This window comes from Bactrocera dorsalis, chromosome 4 (assembly GCF_023373825.1).
Source record: "Bactrocera dorsalis isolate Fly_Bdor chromosome 4, ASM2337382v1, whole genome shotgun sequence".
In the NCBI taxonomy this organism is placed as follows: domain Eukaryota; kingdom Metazoa; phylum Arthropoda; class Insecta; order Diptera; family Tephritidae; genus Bactrocera; species Bactrocera dorsalis.
The window spans coordinates 36,596,623-36,617,530 of NC_064306.1; the positions used below are offsets into that span (position 1 = coordinate 36,596,623).

General features: G+C 32.6%; 1 protein-coding gene across 3 annotated transcripts in view; it reads right to left on the reverse strand.

Moving 5' to 3' along the window:
- LOC105227235 (uncharacterized) overlaps nucleotides 1-15,318 on the reverse strand; it is a 128,890-nt gene extending 113,572 nt beyond the window's left edge. For all 3 annotated transcript variants that reach the window (XM_049456332.1, XM_049456331.1, XM_049456330.1), the window contains exon 1: nucleotides 15,057-15,318. The gene's annotated coding sequence lies outside the window, so the exon portion shown is untranslated. The remainder of the gene's footprint in view (nucleotides 1-15,056) is intronic.
- Nucleotides 15,319-20,908: the final 5,590 nt, after the last annotated feature.

A 20,908-nucleotide genomic window follows, 5' to 3' on the forward strand; every position in this document is an offset into this window, starting at 1 on the left:
TAAAAATAGGGATTGTTATAAATGATGCGGATCAAGAGCGGCGTCCTGCCATTTAGTAAGGGCGGTGCCGTAAAAATATGAAATATGCGGTGTCAGCACTTCAAAGCGGTTATACGCGCATACAACAACACAAAAAATATGTTCGTGGGCAATTTGGTTCATACGCACGGAAATTACTTAAAATGAGAAATAAGAAAAACAAAAGTAATGAAATCTCTAAATGAAGTCTTAAAACACCTTTTAGTTGAATTAACATTGGAATAATTACATTATTAAACTCTCAGAAAGGGTTAATATTAAATAAAGTCGGTTTTAGCACTCTTGTACCTTGAAAAATAATGCCCAAACAGGTTTTCCATTCAATATCCAATTCGTTTCTGGCTAAAAGCAAAGTGAAACAAAGAAAACAGCTAAAATCTATGCTTTATCTTTTTCAGAGTGCTATCTACCGTTATTAATTAAATTTGGATAATTTGAAAGTTATAAATCAAGGGTTCCTACCAGCTTAAATGAGGATTTATTAAAGAAACATGACAATAAAAATTACAATTATATTGTTGTCAACAAAATAATGTTCACCCAAAATTATAAATCAAGTGAAATAATAATAAAGCTAAAGACTCACTCCTGTTTCTGACACTTTTCTCATTTTTGTGAATCAGCTTCGCAAAGGATGGTTTATGCGAGGCACTGTCACTCAGATTACGAGTACGTACATTTCTTTCGACTAAAACAACACGTGTCAATAAGCACCAGCATTGCTTAATCAATTTGAATATTATGTTTATTCAAAAGTAATAAGTTGTAGATAGAAATATGAAAACAAATAAGATATCTCTGATATAAACAATAGACTTATTCTTCGCCAGTCGTTCTTCGATTTCGCTGTTTGGCACCAATTGAAGACAGGTCCTTCTGCACCTGGTCTTTCCAGCTGAGTGAAGGTTTTCTTCTTCCTCTTCTTCCCCGCTCAGCTACTGCATCGAATACTCTCAAAACTGGAGTGTTTTCGTTCATAAGTACGACGTGACCTAGAAAGCGTAGCCGCTGTCTCTTAACTCCATGAACTTGGTCAATGTAATCGTATATCTCTTACCGCTCATCGTTCAATCGACTACGGTATTCGCCGTTGCCAGTACGCAAAGAACCATGAATCTTCTGCAGAATCTTTCTCTCGAAAATTCGTAACGAGATTTATAAGATACTACGTCTTTTAGTAGATAAGTTAGGTTTATTAGATTGCTGATCCCGCAACATGATGGAGGATCTCCTTGGCACTGCTAAATACAGACTTCTGTGAAGCCAGATAAAAACTCTTTTATTTGAAAAATAATGCGACGAAGAGCCTTAAGCCTACCACATACATTCTTTAGAATGTCTAAAAGTCTCTTTCTTTTGCAATTAACTCATGCAACTGGCTGTAAAAAAGCACTCTTAACTCATGCATCATGATCGGACAGTGTCCAGTTGTATAACTATTGAAAGGTGAACTTTGCTCAGGGCGAAAAGCTGTCTAGAATTCTTCCGATTTACTCTGGGCCAGAAAGACTCGATTACTGGTTAATACATAATATGTGAACAGGGCTTTACAGAGCTCATCTGAGACCTAACCAGCGAGTAGAGTTCCTATCCGTTCCCATTTTTCACCTAGTCAGACTGAAATACGTGATCGAACAAGCTAATAAGCCTTCAACCCGGCTATGGTCAGGCACCCAAACCGGTCTAACTATGATGTAACTCGATGACAGAGAAAAATAATATAAATCTGGCATCACTAAATCGCTTATGTATATCATATTTAATAAACTCAGTCATCATCTTATATTGAAACTGCGTCTTAAGTTAGAGTTAGGTTTATCTGGTAGGCCAATATGCCACGCTTAGACCAGTTTTGGTCCTTTGCGATACTAGATGGAGTTCACTAGCTAAGTCATAGTTTACGATGCCTGCGCTTGACACAAATTTTAACAGACTCTGCGGCCTCACTGTCGATACCTCCTGCAGTGTATCATACTGTGGGGATTCCAGATGCTTACAGCGTATCCTTGCTAATGCGGGACAACTGTACTCGTACAAGAGATGCTCCATTGTTTCCCTTGTGCCCTGATCTAGGCATTTTCTGCAGTCTTATCGATCTGTCAGCCACATCTTGCGGGCGTGTGTCGCCACCAGGCAGCGATCAGTTAGTATTCCTATCATGTTCTTACAGTCCCCTCTATCGAGTGCCAATACAAATTTTGTGTACTTCCGATCTACCATTTTGAATATGACTTTTGCAGTTTTGCACCAAAGTTCTATCGGGTCTTAATTTTCTTTACCATGCTTCTGTCCAGATCGTCATATAGACTATACATGGATTTCCCAAGGTTGATCACGTTTTCGCATGATAGATGTAGACCGTTCTTGGCAATATCGTCTACATTTCATTGCCCTCTATGCCTTTGTGGCACCCAATAGAAGTGAAGCTGCGTCTACTTAAGTCTGCTCAACAACCATCACTAGTCTCGAACGTGCCATCAGCCAGCTCAAGACTAGTATCGCCGCCTTATTATTCGGAGTAGTAGCTCTGCTGCTTACCTACACATTTAAACGAAGTTATACACATGTACATATGTACTTTCTAGACAAGTTTTGTTATGCAGCACAAATTTGAAAAAGACTGAAAACAACTACATAAATACTTTTCTCTACAAATTTGATCACACTTTAATGAGATGTAGAGCTTTATTTATTGTGTTCATGTATGAAACAAATTCATATGAACAATTTCCATTCCAAACATGTATGTATGTATATGTGTAAAACGAAATGAAATAAAATTGTGCAAGATGCTCAACTTTTTAACGGCTTTTCATGTACTCGTAAATTTAGTAAATACCTCGTACCTGTTTACTAATACCCACACACAGCTCCACACCTCCATGTGCTGTTTATGCATTTTATAGCTGTTGTTTTCAATTATTTTCTGCTATTCCATGAGATTTAATGTGTTACTACGTTATGGCTTGAAGTAGTATAAACTAGATTTTCAAATTTGCGGTAAGCAAATTTAGTTCGAAAATATCGAAAATATTCTTAAATGAAGTTACCGTCCTTTCATTGTTATAAAGCACCGACATGATTTTCTTAACTGTAAATACAAGTGTATACACCAGTAATATAGTCATTAATACGCTTTAGGAGCAGGCATAATACTCAATAAAATAACATATTTCCACTTCTAAATGTGGTGGTAATAAATTACATTTTATAGATCTCCGGAAAAACAATGGTGGAGTATAGATAGAAGTGCGTGAGCTTCTTATGTACGAGAACTTTTCATCAAACAAACATAGATGGTGAACACAGAAAATTTCGAGTAGGTGCTCATTAATGCATGAAAAAGTAGAACAATATGGCCGGAGTGAGACCCTAAAACTTACATACATTGAATTAAAAATAATTGTAATTCAATTACTAATGCTTTAAAATAGACTTTCTCTCCAGAAAAGAAAAAGAAACATAATAAAACACAGCCAGTTTGAAAATATTCAAGATATTGAAGATTTTTTATAATGAATTAATGTGCATGGAATCATGTGTAGAAGTTCACCCAAGTGAGGAAAGTTCTTTGAATTCCATTCACTTGGGAGTGACTAGAAACGATTATTTTACAAATGACTCAAGCAGATTATTACTTGCGGTCTTAAATGTAGTATCCTCTGGGTAGCCAAAGAGGGCGAACCATGCCTCCATAGGGTTATGTGCTCGGTTTGGGACCCGCCATGTAAAAAACTCCCCCCTACGAAAAGCAAACAACATTCTCGGTCGAAAGACCCCCCTTTTGATGACGACCATGGCAAACGCATTAAGAATTACGATTTGCGAGCATGCACCTAGAATTTCTGGTCCCTTAATTGGGAAGGTGCCGCTGCCCAGCTGGTTGATGGCGTCGTTAAAGTAAAGGCTGACAACACTGCCATCCAAGGAATGCGCTGGACGGGGCAAGGACTGAGACGAGAAGTCATTAGCTACAGTGGCCATATAAAGCAGTGCAAATCAAAAGGTCAAATAAGGAATGGGGATTAGTTTATTATAAAATATACAGTTTAAATGCTACAGCTTATATTATAAAACACGCGCAGTCTTGCTTTAATGCCTACACGCACATACCTTCCATCACATTCCAAAAGAACATGCTGAAGGTATATACTTGATTGTACAATAATCTGCCCTTAAATACTTACATATACACATATGTACATATATATTTCACAGCATATGTACAAATTCACATAAATATCCACATAACCACCATATGTCTGTGAGCCAAAGTTTCCGACTCACATTTGTATTTTATTGCTTTTATGGCAAAAGTTAGTGAAAGCCAAAGAATTTGTTGCAACATTTTACTTTTTATATGTATGAATATTTGTATATATATATGCAAGTATTCATTCTTTCTCATTATATGTATATATGTATGTACAAAAGAGTATGTACACATGTTTTTCCAGCTAAAAATTTTGATTTACTTTAATCTCCTCTGATTGTTTTCGTTTGCGCCTCCTCCAAACCATTCGTAAAAATGTAAGGCTGAAAGATGTTAAGGGTGCTTTTGATAAATAAATTAAAATAATAAAATCAAATTAAACTGATTATATAGAATTAATATTGTTGGCCAATACAGTTTTTACGGTGTTGGAGAGAAAATTGCTACTTTCCAGATCGAGTTTGTTTCAGAACACTTCCCCTTAAAACAGAGAGTTTTAAATATGACATTTCTCTACAGTTAGATTTGCCATTTCATCATGGAAAGATATAAAATCCAACAAGGAGTCGAAATTATTAAAATTTACTGCCGAAAATCGGAGTCCGTGGCCTCAACTTTAAGAACGCTACACTGAATTTATGGTCGTCATAATCGGCCTGTCATATCTACAATTGAGCGTCTAGTGGAAAAATTTGAATACACAGGCATAGTACGAAATGTACCCGTGCTAGTGAGACAAATAAGTGCTCGTAGTGTCGAGAATATTGCTGCCGCCAAAGCATCAATTGACGAAGACCCAAATCAGTCTGTCACACGGCGTTCTCAAGCATTGGGCATCTCTGTGACGTTGTTGTGGCGAATTTTGCGAAAAGATTTTGACTTACATCCTTAAAAGATCAAATGGATGTAACAGCTGAAGGCGCTTGACCACCAGAAGCGTGGTATATTCGTGCATCGTACTGAGCAATAACTTGAAAATGATCCGAATTTTCATCGTAAAATCATCTTCAGCGATGAGGCTTATTTCTGGCTGAATGGCCTCGTCAAAAAGCAAAATATGCATTATTGGTCAGGCATTAATCCACACATACTTATTGAGTCACCATTGCATCGCGAAAAAATTACGGTCTGGTACGGTTTATGGGTCAACGGCATCACTTGGCCGTACTCTTTCTGTGATGATTAAGACCGGCAGGTTACTGTAAATGGGAATCGTTACCGCTCAATGATAGCCGAATATTTTTGGCTCGAATTGGATGATGTGGACTTGCACAATATGTGGTTTCAACAGGACGGTGCCACAGCCCACACAGCGAATGACACAATCGATTTATTGAATACCGAGTTTGGTGAACGTGTTATCTCACGAAATGGCCCAGTCAATTGGCCGCCTCGGTCGTGCGTTTCGACGCCGTTAGACTATTTACTGTGGGGCTACGTCCAGTCTATGGCTTATTCCAACAAGCCAGTGACGATTGATGAAGTTCGTACGAATATCGAACGTGAAATTGCAGCAATATCGCCCGGTACATGCTTGAAAACTGTCAATATTGGGTTCAGCGTCTGGATTTCTGCAAGCGTGCCCCTGGCAGCCATGCAAAAGAAATCGAGTTCCATACATAATGACATCGAATGTATTTTCACAGGAATAAAGAATTTCATTGATATCCCAAACCATTTTTTTTTTGTTTAGTTCTTTATAAGAAAGGATCCTATCGACACCCTCCTTCATTTCAAAGTCACTCTATCATGTTTCGCTGATTCAGAGAGCTCTATGATATATTGCGTTGGTGGAGAGTGTATGTATGTTTTAGAAAATTATTAATAATAGAGCATCAATTTGCCGATAAAAAAATTTCTCTGTGTTTCCACATAACATATTAGAGTGCTGTTATTTCCACCAGATATGAGTAAGTGCTTCCTCAAAAAATAGCTCAAAATTCTCCCAGTTAACTTGCAATGCTCCCGCAGTCCCAATCAAAACCTTGTGAGCACTGACGAAGATTAAAAAGTGCAATAAGAGGCGATTATCTCAACTTTGCTACTAAAACGAGCGCTTAAATTGGAGACATCAATTACCAAATGGCTTAAGATTTTGCAAGCACTCAAATTATTTATTCATTGTTTGCCACCTTTGTTGTCACTAATTAAGTGCCCATGACCAGATATATATCGAGGCATTTAATAACGCATGCACATACATATTTAAGTATTTGTGAGCACTTACGAACGCTTAAGTGAGTTTAGTTGAGTACGATTTACTATGCATGTCTACTTAATAAATCAGCCTTTGACTTGAATTCATTTCAATTAATTTAGCTGACAGTGACAGGTGTTAAGCAGCATAGAAGCCGGTGCGGAAGCAACAGCTGAGGAAAGAAGTGAACGATAGCTACACGCACGCGTACTCTTTCAATCAAATCTGTTCAACACACTTGATTTCTAGAGCTGAGCTATAATGCATATTAAGAGAATTCTAATAAAAGCTTATTTTCATGCTAACAATTAATTAAAGATTTGCTGCTTACAATTATGCTAAAATTCATTTATGTTAAACTTGTGAGAGCCAGAAGGAAACGTTGGAGTTCCGATAAAATATATAATTCTTTAAAAGGATATTATAACAGTCGAGCTCTACAAAAATTTCCCACCCGGCAAACAAAACCATTACTGAAACCAGAATTAAACTCGCTGTTCAACAACCTTTTTTCTGACTAAAGAAATGCAATATCCTTCTATGGATTATTTATCCTACCAAAAGGTCGGTTTTTCCAATATTGTAATATTTTTTAGCATCTTAAAGAACTAATATTGTCAACACAATCAATTTTAATATCGAGACCGTTATATTTGTTATGATAATTATGTCTTTGAAATTTTATGAACTCACATTAAAAAGAATAACGACGACGCATTGAAATTTATTAAAAATAAACTGTATTTCAGCAAGTCAAACGTTCATAATTCACAATATGTATATATACATACATATATTTCAAAGGAAGCTGTGGCGGTTCCACAGCAAACCCTAATCAAGTTAGCATTGTTCATCAGTGAATACATTCGTCATCGTCTCGCCAAAAATCCCCAAAAAATATAATCATATACATTAAATTACAATATATACAAACGTGTATAGACTTTTTTCGTACTGAATCGTGGTTTGTGGGCTTTTCGGCGTTTCTTTTATTCATGTTGCGGTTGCACGCAGTCATTGGAACTTTTTACGCCCAAAGGCGGCCCAGCCGAAAAAATAAAATTAATGAATAATTTAAGGAGTTGAAATGAGTGAGTAGCCATTTCCGGGTACAACAAGTGTGCTGCGCAAACATAACAACAAATATATATGATGAAACTGTTGCTAAATTCACTCACTTATGTTGAGCAGTGAAGTGGATGGTTAAGGATATAATTGAGCATACGAGTATTTGCTAAGAGTGAGTGGATAAGTTTCATTATTTGATTCCCAAAGCGCGGCAATAACAAACATCGTTGTGGGCAATGACAGAATGTATAATTACATATAAATATATATGTTTAAGGGAAGATATAAATATATTATTATAAATAGACATGCATAATAAATGTGCTGTGAAATGATTTTTGAACTCAAAATGAAGAAAATAATAATAAAAATAGGGTGAGTTGAAAGTAAATTATCGAATTTATGCGTTAAAACCTTTATATCTACATGTAGTATATTTATTTTCCTAGCGTTTTTCACTTTTCAAAGTTATTAAATATAACGTCATCTAAAATGCAAAGCAAGGTATCTTCAAAGCGAAATTGAGTTTTTTATTGCTTCTGATTCACTACATTATATTACATACTTATATGTAAAAAAATTCTCAGCTTCCGCTGTCAGATATAACCAATATATCGGTTAGTCGAAAAAGTCTTTTCGTATTGTATCAATAGATGTCGTAACTGTCGTATATCTCCATTGTTAACAACCACATTGTGTCATACCATATAGTGTTGGAAAGGTGAGATTTTAAGCATCATTTAACCAAAAAAAAAAATTAAATTTGGGGAATTTGAAAAAAAAAGTTACAGCTGTTCAAAAATAAGTGAAAATATTGAAAAATTTTGCTATATTTTAAAATTTTTGTATAAAAAAGGAAAGAATGCCACTAATTGTCAATTAATTTTATTCAATATTTTAGCTTTTAAAGCAAAAAAAGGGATTGAAAAAGGTAAATTTTGAAAAATATTGAAAAATCATGATTTTTCTGATTTAAAGAAATTTCCTCTGAAATTTTACTCTGTGAATTTTTTTGAGGAAATTCGCTGCTCTACAAGAATCCATCATATAAAAAATCCAAAATATTCGAAAGTTATGATATTTTTTATGAAAACCGATTTTTCATATGTTTTAGGTGTCAACCGCCGACACCTTGTAAAGTTAAGCAAAATACTTTGCCTTGCATGGATAGTATCTTCTTTGTATCTAGGTTTATTTTAAACCACAAATTTGATAAATTAGCATATGGTTCGCCCTAATATACATATATAAGCATATATGTCCACATACGAATGTAGAAAACAGATAAGGGATATGAAAAGAACCTCCAAGAAATCTTAATGAACTATGCTCGTAAGCAAATATGAATACAAGCATATAAACATATAGACATATGTATATGTACATATATCCGTTGAAATTAAAATATGAAAAAAGCCTCGAAATATTTCACGCACTGCTGCCTTCCAATTACACGCCTTTGTTCATGAACCAAATGAAGAAAGTTCCGCTTGCACAAGTGCGTGCTAATTTGTTGTAAAAAAGCACACACGAGGGGCTTAATCAAATTCAGCTAAAGCGTTGAGTTGATTAATGCTTAAGAGATATGTGTTAAAGACACTTAAAGCATATGAGAATATAATTAAAGAATATGAAATTAAAATTAAAAAATATAAAAATTATAATTAAAGAATATAAAAATATAATTAAAAAATATAAAAATTATAATTAAAGAATATAAAAATATAATTAAAAAATATAAAAATTATAATTAAAGAATATAAAAATATAATTAAAGTGACTAAAATTATATAAATACTCAAAACTCTTTGACAACAAACAAGCTGAAAGCTGTCAAATACAGCCCCGACCACATGAACGGCATTCTTTTGAAATCAAAAATAAAGTTAAATGTTAAATAAAAAATTAAAAAAATAATTAAAATTAAAATTAAAAATCATTCCGTTAGTATAAACACGTGCCCGTAATGTGGTACGAATATTAATAGCAATCACTTAAACATTTGAAAGCCGAGCAACAACAATGACAGCGGATGTGCGGGAAATTTGCACAGTGCAACTGCCACGCACACTTTATCACCCAGCGGCATTGTAGCGCTAATGACAGTTGCAACAATACCAAAAAACATGCATACATATTAGAGTGGATGTCATAATCGACAGCGGCAGCAAATCCAATTAACCACGCACTTGCGAATTCAAGCAAACGTACATGGCGTATGAGTGATGTGTTGTAGCGCTAGAGAAGGCCCTGCAGAAAATTGCGCACAATAAACAGGAGTGGAAAGCTTTTTCTATATAGTTTTATTGGGATGTTTTTTGTAAAATGAACACAGATCACAATTTTTTTGACACAAGTTTTTAATAATAAATTTTTAAAAAATATTTTTTTAATTATTTTTTTTTAATAAATAAAATTAACAATCCGAAATTTGACAATAAAGATTGGAATTTTATTAGTGTCCTTTTAAAAATTAATCACAGATCACAAGTTTTTGATAAAATTTTTTAAAAATAACTTAAAAAAAAATGGATTAATAAAAACTTGGAATCAATCACATATCACAATTTTTGATAAAAATTTGTAATAATAAATTTTTAATTATAAATTTTTTTAAATAAATAAAATTAATAATCCAAAATTTTGACAATAGAGTTTGGAAAAATATTTCGTGAATTTTGTCTTGACCAAAATCCAGAAATTTAGTAGATTATACACTCGTATCAAGCTTTTCAAAGATTTATTTTAAGGTTCCTAATGATTTAATTTTGTTACTATTTGCTATTACTATAGTTCAAATAATCATCTTCATCAAACTCTCACCTAACTACAAATACTAATGTAGATTTTTCAATCAGAAAAATTCCACTTGGAAAATTTATGATGTTTTTGTTACGAAAAAAATTCAAATACTCAAAATTTTTGACTTTTTATCGTCTATATTTTCTGATTAAATGCTAAAAATCCCAAGATGATCGATTAATCGTAATAGATATATGGAGAAGGAAGTCTTTACAATTTGCTATTTGTTTGAAGCGCCCAGTTTCAACTAAATGCTACGAATAGCTTCTTCTTATCCTGTTATATACTCCAATATATCGTACCAAAAAATGTAAAATAGCGTAGCATCAAAAATAATCGCTGTAAGATATAATATCCAATATATAACCGTTTTATAACCAAAACTCAAGTGTATAATAACCAATATATAACCGTTTTATAACCAAAATTCAAGTGTATAATATCCAATATATAACCGTTTTATAACCAAAACTCAAGTGTATAATAACCAATATATAACCGTTTTATAACCAAAATTCAAGTGTATAATAACCTATATACATATAACCGTTTTATACCAAAACTCAAGTGTATAATAACCAAATCACGTTTTATAACCAAATCACAAATTTTGTTTCAATATGAGCGGTTTCTATTAAATTGTTTTTCCTTCGCCTGTAAACTTACTTTACTTTAGATGACGATATGTGTATTATTTTAAATTTTAGAAAACAGTTTTTCTCGTATCCTAATTATATCAAAAGATTAAAACATGTAGAATATAGTTTCTTTTTAGCCAATTTATTTATATATATTTAAAACCAAAATACTCATTTTTTTCAATACCTAAATGAAAAACACTTCCACCCTCACACCTGTCAAAACTTAAACGATTTGGTAAACTTTCGCTACATGCGTAACAAACCAAAAACGCTCAAGTTAGTTAATTACCTAAGCGCTATTTATGGCTTTCGTTTAAAACTCATTTCCTGTGAGGCACTTGTGTACGCGGAATACATTATGCATAGTCAAACAAACTAGCGCTCGTGGCAAGGCAGCGTGCACATTAAAATTTTTCGCACTAGCCACCTGCATTTCCGCTCCGCAAACGAGTGCACGCAGTTAATTTATGCCGATTGCAACAATTAATAGCACGCAAGTGGTTAGCTGGCGCGGGCAAACATACACGTGCATATAAGTATGTGTGTACATGTGAGGGTGCTTGGGTTGTAAATTTTGATGCTTAAGCAGAAAACTTCCATTAATTCGACAATGTATGAATTGCGCCGCTAATGAGTTGGAAAGGGTAGGTGAGTGCGTGCTGAAAGGGCAACTAATTGTATTCGCCAAAATTTCGTAATGTCAGCAGGTTTTTGACTTTCAACGTCAGCCAAATTACTCAATTAGAATTCAAATGGCTTCATTCGGTTTCTAAATTTAGTTCAAAATAATTTTCTTACATATTTTATGAAAAAACTAAGAGGTACAAAATTAAGCTAACTTTCATTATGTCATGAAGCGTTTTAGTAAGCTTGTTTGAAACTTTTTCTGGAAAAGATAATATTATGTAATCTTGTTTTCAAGAAATGGGTATGATTTCTGGGACAATAGAAATCATGCATTGTGTATAATCATGCATGAGTGTATAAAATTCTCAGTTTGGATTGTATGTATAATTTTCGAAATTTAGTACATTTTTTTATTTTGCTCACATTATATAAAATTAAGCTCAATTTAGGTGTCTCCTAGAACTGGTGAGCCTATCAATATTATAAATAAAAAATATATGCAAATTAAAGCGAGTAATTTTTTTTTTAAATCGCGGTTGCGGGAAGTGAGTGAGGGAGTGATTTTTAAGTCGAAGTTAATCTTTTAAGGATTATAAAAATTTCTTCTTCAGATTTTTAAGATATCCGAACGAGATTTAGTATTTAGGTGAATTTTTATATTCTATTCAAGATATACATATATAGAATTATTACTACGATCTTGCACTGCGCAAATAATATGATAAAATCCAACAAAATAAATAAAATATCGCTTGTGTGATTATGAAACCTTATAATATTTATAACGTTCAATTCAGTTAGATAATTTCCTTATATTCTACGGCGCTTCGAAACCGCGATCTACACCCAGATTGAGAAGAATTTCCTGTCATATTTTCCTGCACTAAAATTTCAGCGTAAAATTTTCAGTCAATTTTTTGGACATCTTAATAATAGTACGAATGTCAGATAATCAGAACGGCAGAAAATGTCTGAAGGAGTAAAAATTATATAAATAGAAACGCAGAATTCCAAAAACTACTTTAATAAATTCTAAATATATGAATTATTTAAAGAAAGCTTGTAGTGACTGCTTGCACTTCATTCTAAAAGCTTTACAGTTCATAGAAATTACTCATACGCCCTGCAGATTCCGAAATAATTACATATCATCATCCAAAATACAAAATATGGTAACATTACATTTCATAAATTTACAGGCGAAGGAGAAACAATATCGAAACAAAATTTTAGTTTTGGTTATAAAATGGTTATATATTGGTTATATCTGACAGCGGAAGCTGAAAATTTATGTTACATATATATATGTATGTAATATGGCTACATATATAACCAATATATAACCATTTTAGAACCAAAACTTAAATTTTGTTTTGATTTTAGTGGTTTCTATTATATCGTTTTTCCATATATGTAATATGGCATGTAAAGGAATAAAAAACTCAATTTCGATCTTTTTGATGATACGTTGTTTTGCATTTTAAGTGACAATATGTATCTATGTATGAATATACTTCTGTTAGTACGGCTGAAATATTTACATACATACATATATTTAAGCGAAGATACTATTATAAGATATAAGTAGAATTTCGAGCAAATTTCAGCATTATTTATGACTTTTAAGTGAAGTCCTAACAATTGAATGATGTTACTCATACGCCACGACGATATAAGTGACTTTGTAAAACCACATATGTATGTAGTATATGCCTAAACATCAAATTGATTTCCGTAATTATAACAGTTAAATGAAGATCTGCTAATAATTAATAAGTAGCATTCCAAGCATATTTCAACATTACTTTTATTAACGAAACATTAGATATATTTATATATTACTCATACGCCAAGGTGTTCCAACAGTGCTGTTTATAGATATAAAGATTTACTCGCATAATGGTTACAGTTATAAAAAAGATATAACTAGAAAAATAAATAAGCAGCACTTGGCACATATTTCAGACGAATTTGTGTTGGAGAATACACAACAAATAAGAAATATTACTCATACGACCTGTTGATCAGTGTAAGCACAAATTACTTGCCAACTATTACGAATGACTCGTGTGTTTGTGATTATAATTACAAGAATAAATGTTAACAGAAACGAATTATGGCAATATTGTGATATACTGAATACAGTAAGGCCTCATTAATGTTGACATCTTGCATTAATTAAAATACATTAATATATAGAAATCGATTTTGGCGATAAGAATAGCAAAAAATTTCAATATTTTGCTAGCTCGATTTCATACTTAAAAAAATTATAAAATTATTATTATAAATTATTATTATTATATTAATTATTATAAATTTATAAGAATATTTTTTGAATTTCGTTAAAATGGTTGTGATTTAAAAATTTTAATGAATATCAGTTTGAAAAATTATAACCAGACTTGGGTGGGTAAAGCTCAAAAACTTAAAAGCATCCAGATTATTAGATAATATATCTATGTATGCATGTTTGGACGAAATGTGCAATGGATGGGACTGAATATGAGAGCTTTCTTCCTCTTCTCACTATTTCATTTATCATCATTCTTCAGGACTTTTTAGTTATAAATTTCTTTAGTAGTTTTTTAAGCATTATTTTGCAATACTTTTTAGTAACATATTTATTTATAAATTTTTTTTAATCTGAAGTGCATGAATTTTAAAATTTATAAATTTTTATCAAAAATTAAAAAATAGAAATTTAATTTTAAATTAAATTAATTAATTAAAATATATAATAATTAAACAGAAATTTAAGTTTAATTAATTTCGAATTAGTTAATTGATTAATTTTTTAAATTAATAAAAATAAAAGTAGAAATTTAATTTAATTAACTTTAAATTAATTAATTAATTAATTTTTTTAATTATTAAATTAAATTAAATTTCTATTTAATTTGTAATTATTTTAATTAATTTAGTTTTAATTAATATTAAATTTATATGAATATAAAATATTAAATAGAATTTAGAATTAAATTAAAATTAATTAATTAATTTAAATCTAATTAAAATTAAATATCTATTTTCCCTTTTTTTTGTAAAAATTTATAAATTTGAAAATTAATTAATTTAAATTCATATTAAAAAAAAGTAAGTTATTGTGAACTTTTAATACAATCGTCACACGTTTTCCTTAAATATTATAAAAATAAATGTTATTTGGGTGTGTAAAATTCCAAATTATACAAACTTTTAATCAAATTAATTATATTATTTAATTTCCACACAAAATTTGAGCAAATAATTTTTCTATTTTTCATATTTCAAACAAGTTTTTATTCTTTAGTTTATTGTACCACTTCTCTTATCACTAAAAACACTTAACTATTCCATGAACACCACACTATAAACACAATACTGCGATTTTTTATGCAGTAACATCAAAAAATGTTACAACATTCTGCGCTTTATTTGTTTATTATTATTAATTTTTTCTCCCACACTTTAATTGAATCGCACCAACCTTTTCAAATTATTGACCGTTAATACTGTATCAATCTGCCGCACGTTTTGCGAATCAGATAATTACACAAAAACATGGAGGTCACAATAACACATAAACTTTTCAGTTGTTGTTGTTGTTGTAGCACACTATCTCCAAAACAAATCACTGTAATTGAGATGAAAACTGATAGTACTGAAATATTCGTAACCTTACAACTTGTCTGAACCGACCGTATACAATGACGATAACGCTTGACGTCGTGAACGCGAATGAATTTGAATTGAGAATTGCTTCGACTGTCAGCAGAACAGCATTTTAACAGCATGTACAAAGTTTGAGTTAACATGAGCGTCAACAATGACAATAACAATTGTCTTATCTGCGTATATTCTATGGTCCAGCGCGTGATAACAATGTCAGCTTAACAGAGTTACGAATTGGTGACAATGTCGCCAACAGTGCCGAATGAAGCGCTGAGAGCCAAAGCCGCAATAATTTTAACGCAAGACTGCACATGTTATCGTACTGTTATGGAAATTTATATAACAGAAGCCAAACTGTTGCGCTGTACTCAATGTATTGGGAAATAGATATGTGCAAATGCTGTAAGATAATTATGCTCTTTAACCACCGACGCAGTTCTAGTGACTTTTGTTAGCTAACATTTGTGTTGAGCAGCGTGGGAGAATAAAACACAGGTGAAATAGAGGTTAGTTTTGACTTCAAACGGAATGAATATAAAATGAAAAATTTTTTTATAGCATTAAACTTAGATTTATGTTGTGTTTAAATATGTAGAGTTTAGTTAAATTTTTTATTAAAAATTGGAAGATTGCCACCTGTTGCAAAATATTTTATCAAAAAATTTTTGAGACAAAAATACTACAGTGTGGTTATTTGATATTAATGTGCTTTAAGGAAGCTTGCAACGAAACATTTTTTTAGAGTAGAGTTGCCAGCTGTTCAAAAAATTTCAGTTAAAAGAAATTGATAAGACCAGCGAATTATTACATTAAGTGTATTGAACTCAGACGGTTAAGGAAAGCTTGCCTCGGAAAATATTTTTAAACAGAGTTGCCCTCCTTTCGGAAAATTTAATTGAATAAAATTGGTGAGACCAACGAATTATTAAGATATTTGTATTAAACTTATGACGTTTAAGAGACTTTACATCGGAAAAAATTTTAGAGAAGAGTTGCCAATTTTTCAAAAAAATTATTTCAACAAAATTGATAAGACCGACGAGTTATTACGATATGTGTATTGAACTGAAGTGGTTTAAAAAATCTTACATCGGAAAATATTATAAAACAGAGTTGCCACCTGTTTATAAATTTAAATATATTCATAAAATATACTATAAAACTAATCGTTATAATAATAATTACAATAAAATGAATATCAGTCTATAAAAAATAAGAACGGCAGAAGCAGGAGTTGCCACCTATTTTAAAAATTTAATGAAACTAAAATATTAAGTTAAGTGGATAATTATAATTGGAATTTTGAATAATTGAATTTTAGGGCGGAGTTGCCACCTGTTTCATAATGTCAATTCCATAAAATTGGTAATACAATATGGCTATTAAACTGAAGTAGCTAAAAATATTTACTTATTTAAGATAATAAGTTGAAAATTTTAATTTAAAAAAGTTTTGACTTACTTAGAAATATGAGTATATTGACTAACGGTTATAACAGACCATATCATCGAAATAATGAAAAATTTTATTTGATATACATACATACATACATATGTATGTACATATGTACTCGTATTGAATTTAATACGTACATACAAGGCACACAGCGAACTTGCTCTTCACTGAATCTCAGCAACTTAAGGTTACCCTAGTAATGTACAAATATTTATCCCTTCACTTAAACACATACAAATGTATATACCATAACCATCTACATACAATAGCATTGAGTGCGAATAGCAGCACCTTTATCAACAGGCGTTCGCGCACACGCTTACAATCACATGCAATTGAAATTCTGACAATGCCAACAGCTGTCATTGACGACATTGTCTACTCCCATTGTTAGGTAGCGCTGTTCACAGTCCTTGATAATAACATAAGCTTAAATATGTATGACATTTTTAATATCCCTGCTACACAGACCTTCAGGCGCACAGTGCCACATCCGTCTGTTAGTAATGTAATTTTTCGCTCTCAAAGAGGAAGAAGGAAGGAGAACATTGTAGTTATAAATAGCTTCAGAAGCTTTCTTACGCGACTGTTAACAGCATACTCCTTCTGGTTTTGTTAACAGCGCGACAGAAATACAAATTCCCCAGGCTATGTAATTGACAGAAATATATTGACAGCATTTAACTTTAACAGTGTTTAGCACATTGCCCAGGCTGTGCGGTTAACATAATTATATTAACAGCACTTTACTTTAACAGTTGATGGGGAAAATGTTAATAAACCTTACAAATGATGACGCACTGTACACTTAAAATTTTTAAATACTATTTAAAATAAATTTTCTGGAAATTTCGTAAGAGTATAAATATTGGGTAGTCGAAAAAGTCTTTTCGTATTTTGTCAATAGATGTCGTTGCAGTCGTATGAGTATCTTCAGTACTACCAAATACAAAAGTGAGATTCAAAGCTTCATTTAACCAAAAAAAGAACTTAAATTCGGGGAAGTTGAAAAAAAGTTACAGCTGTTAAAAAATAAGTGAAAGTAATAAAGAAATTTACTATATTCTAGAAAATTCGATTTACATTGGTGAAAGTTTTACACTGATGAAATAATGTCTCTAGTGGAAAAATGGCAAAAAGTTTTCTACCAAAATGGTGCATATTTTTTTATATTTATACTAATAAATAATGAGGAAGTTTAATTAGAAATACGAAAATACTTTTTCGACTAACCAATATAATCAATGAATATGTACTTTAGGTTCACAATATGCTTCGAACCTTCAACCTAGCACGTATAAGTCACCTACAAGCATGCAAAACTCTGCTGTTAATATTATTATAATTTTGCAGCACTGTTAGCAGCAGCATCTACCCCTAAAAACACCCCTTCGACATAAACATTAAATCTACAGCATAATTCTCTCAACAGCTCGCAGCTTCTCTTTCCTTTCCTGATGCTGTTAGCTTGTTTTTTATTATTTTCAATAACTTTTCAAAGCATATCTGCTGTTTCACTCGCTCAGTAGCAACTCTGTGTACGCCGCTTTTAAAGTTTTTGTCACTCGCTTTCTTTGGAAGAATACTATATATAATAGGAGTATATATGCATAAGTATGCCATGTGTATACATAAATCTGTATATATACGCATACATATATATCTGCTTTATTTATTTACATTTGGTTAGCGTTATTCAATGTCGCAATCCAACCACTTCCCGCCACCGCCGCCATTTCGCCCGCCATAATCCTTCATATGCGCACTTTTGTTTGACATAAATTTGCGCAAAAGTGTGTTTGTTTGGAAATTTTCCACTTTTATTTTTCACTTTCACCAAGCGATAAACATTCGATCAGTCAGTGCTGCAGCATTGCAGCATAAGTGATTTTTCGTTTGAAATTCATTTTAATTTCATTTTCATTTTGAGTTCGCCATTAAACGTATTAGTGCATTTAATAACTGAGCAAATCAAATAACCACTCTAAAGCGATTTACTTTTATTGGCATGGCTTGGGGGTAGAGACTTAAAACATACACATACACACAAATGTGTGCTGGCACAGGTGTGCAAATAATAATTGTGGAGTACTAACAGGTTCACAACGCAGTTGCTGGAAGTCCTTGAAATATAATTTCACTGGAAGCCCAACTGATTAAGTATATGAGCTTAATGAAGTTCTATTAGCAAAAATATAGAAAAGTGTATAGAATTTTTATAATCACTTAACCAAATAAGTATTACCTAAATGTCAAGCGTTTAGTCTTTTGCGACACTTCTTCTGGCTCCATTACCTCTCAATCTTTCTCAAAATAGATAAAAGGAAGTTAAAGTAGATAGATAGTGTGGATATCTGACGATGTATGTAACTTGGCCTTCAGGGCGACTCATTATGAAACCACCATCATTAAAATCCACTCTCCCTATTATATTCTCTCTGTATCCCTGTGCTCCTGATAAAGTTCATCGATATGAGAAGTTTCATCTGTGCAACTTTCGAACCATCGTCAAGAAACCCTCGACCGATAGTTGCGGATCTTTTCTTATACAAAGCTTAGCATTTCCATACAAGATGTTCTATAGTTTTCTCTTCTTCTACCTCTTGGTGGGTTCTACAATAGTCATTATATGGCCGATTATATTCCGAGTTTGCTGGCATGTTTTTCATTTAGACAATGGCCTATTAGCACTCCAAGTAGAGTTCTTGTGTCATTGATGCTATGTTTGTTAGGTTGTTTAACAAGTTAGGGACTAAGTCTACAGAAACTCACCTGTATTTGTATGGTAATATCTTTGGCGATTAAATATCTAGAAGTAGTCAGAGGCATATAAATATAAATAAATCATCTAATTGTAGGGTGGTGACTGCTCTGGCTAGTTCATCTGCTTCACAGTTACCAGGGATATCAATATGTCCTGGAACCCATTGTTGGTTTATAGTGAAATAGGATAATACATCCATTAAGAAATCAAGGCATTCTTTCATTAGCTTTGATGAAATGCTAATAGACTTTAGTGATTTTAAAGCAGCTTGGCTATCTGTATATAATTGTATATGTAAATAGATTATTTTTTGTGAGCGAACATTTTGTCAGAACAAGAATACTTTCTTCAATTGCTGTGATTTCCGCGTTGGAAGACACTGTAAGGGTCTGGTGGACTGATGGCTATGCTGGAATATAATTCTAGTGAAATACACAGCCTCCCACTAGATTATCTTATTCGAACTCCTCCGTACAGATGCTTATCCCTGCGTTTCTGATCATCACTTTTTTTCTCACTCTCTTCTGGAAGGCAAGGTAATGTCGGGAAATCAATTTAAGTTTAATTCTATAGAACCTCGAAAATCCGTGGTATTGGATAGAAACGGGAACTTATTAAGTTTCTTGGAATGCCCCTTATTATGGGCGACTAATGGAGAGAATTCCTTTAGTTAAAGTGCTGACTTCTCGGCAAATTACTTACACAAAAGTCTGTGGCCAGCAAATGGAGAAGAGAGATCTCCATAATAGTTTTTTTTTAAGTCTTGAGGTACTTAAGTAGGCCTAAGTGACAAGGTCAACTACCTCAAATTTAAAATAAAATATCAGTCTATAAGAGTTATTATACTGAGGTGTAAGCCTACTATATACGAGATTTCTAAATATCTCATAATACTTCATGTACTGTCATATATGTGGTACCAGCATTAACGCCAGCAACAACGTCAGCCACGAAATGCAACAGGTGCTATTTCGGACTGAGTAGAAAATTATGAAGTAAAGTCCTCTCTCAACGAACAAATACCAAACTCTACAAGGCTCTCATCATCTCTGTCCAGCTGTCGGGTGCAGAGGCATTAACGATTACAACAGCTGATGAGTTGGCTTTACGAGTTTTCGAGGGAAAGGTTCTGCGGAAGATTTGTGGAGATTTCTGAGACAGCGGCTCCGCCGGATAGGTCATGTCTTCCGAATGGATGAAAACACTCCAGATCTGTAAGTATTATACGCTGTACCCGCCAGTGGAAGCAGCAGAAGAGGATAACCTTGGAAAGACCAGTGGAGAAGGACCTGGCTCTACTTGGTATCTCCAATTGGCTTCGAACAGTGAAAAGGAAGAACGACTGCTGTAAACGCAGCTATACCCGCATAAGCGATTTCTACGCCTATAAAGAAGAAGAATGTCATATGTGTAAGACGGCTGGCCATGACTAATTGAGCTACTACAGT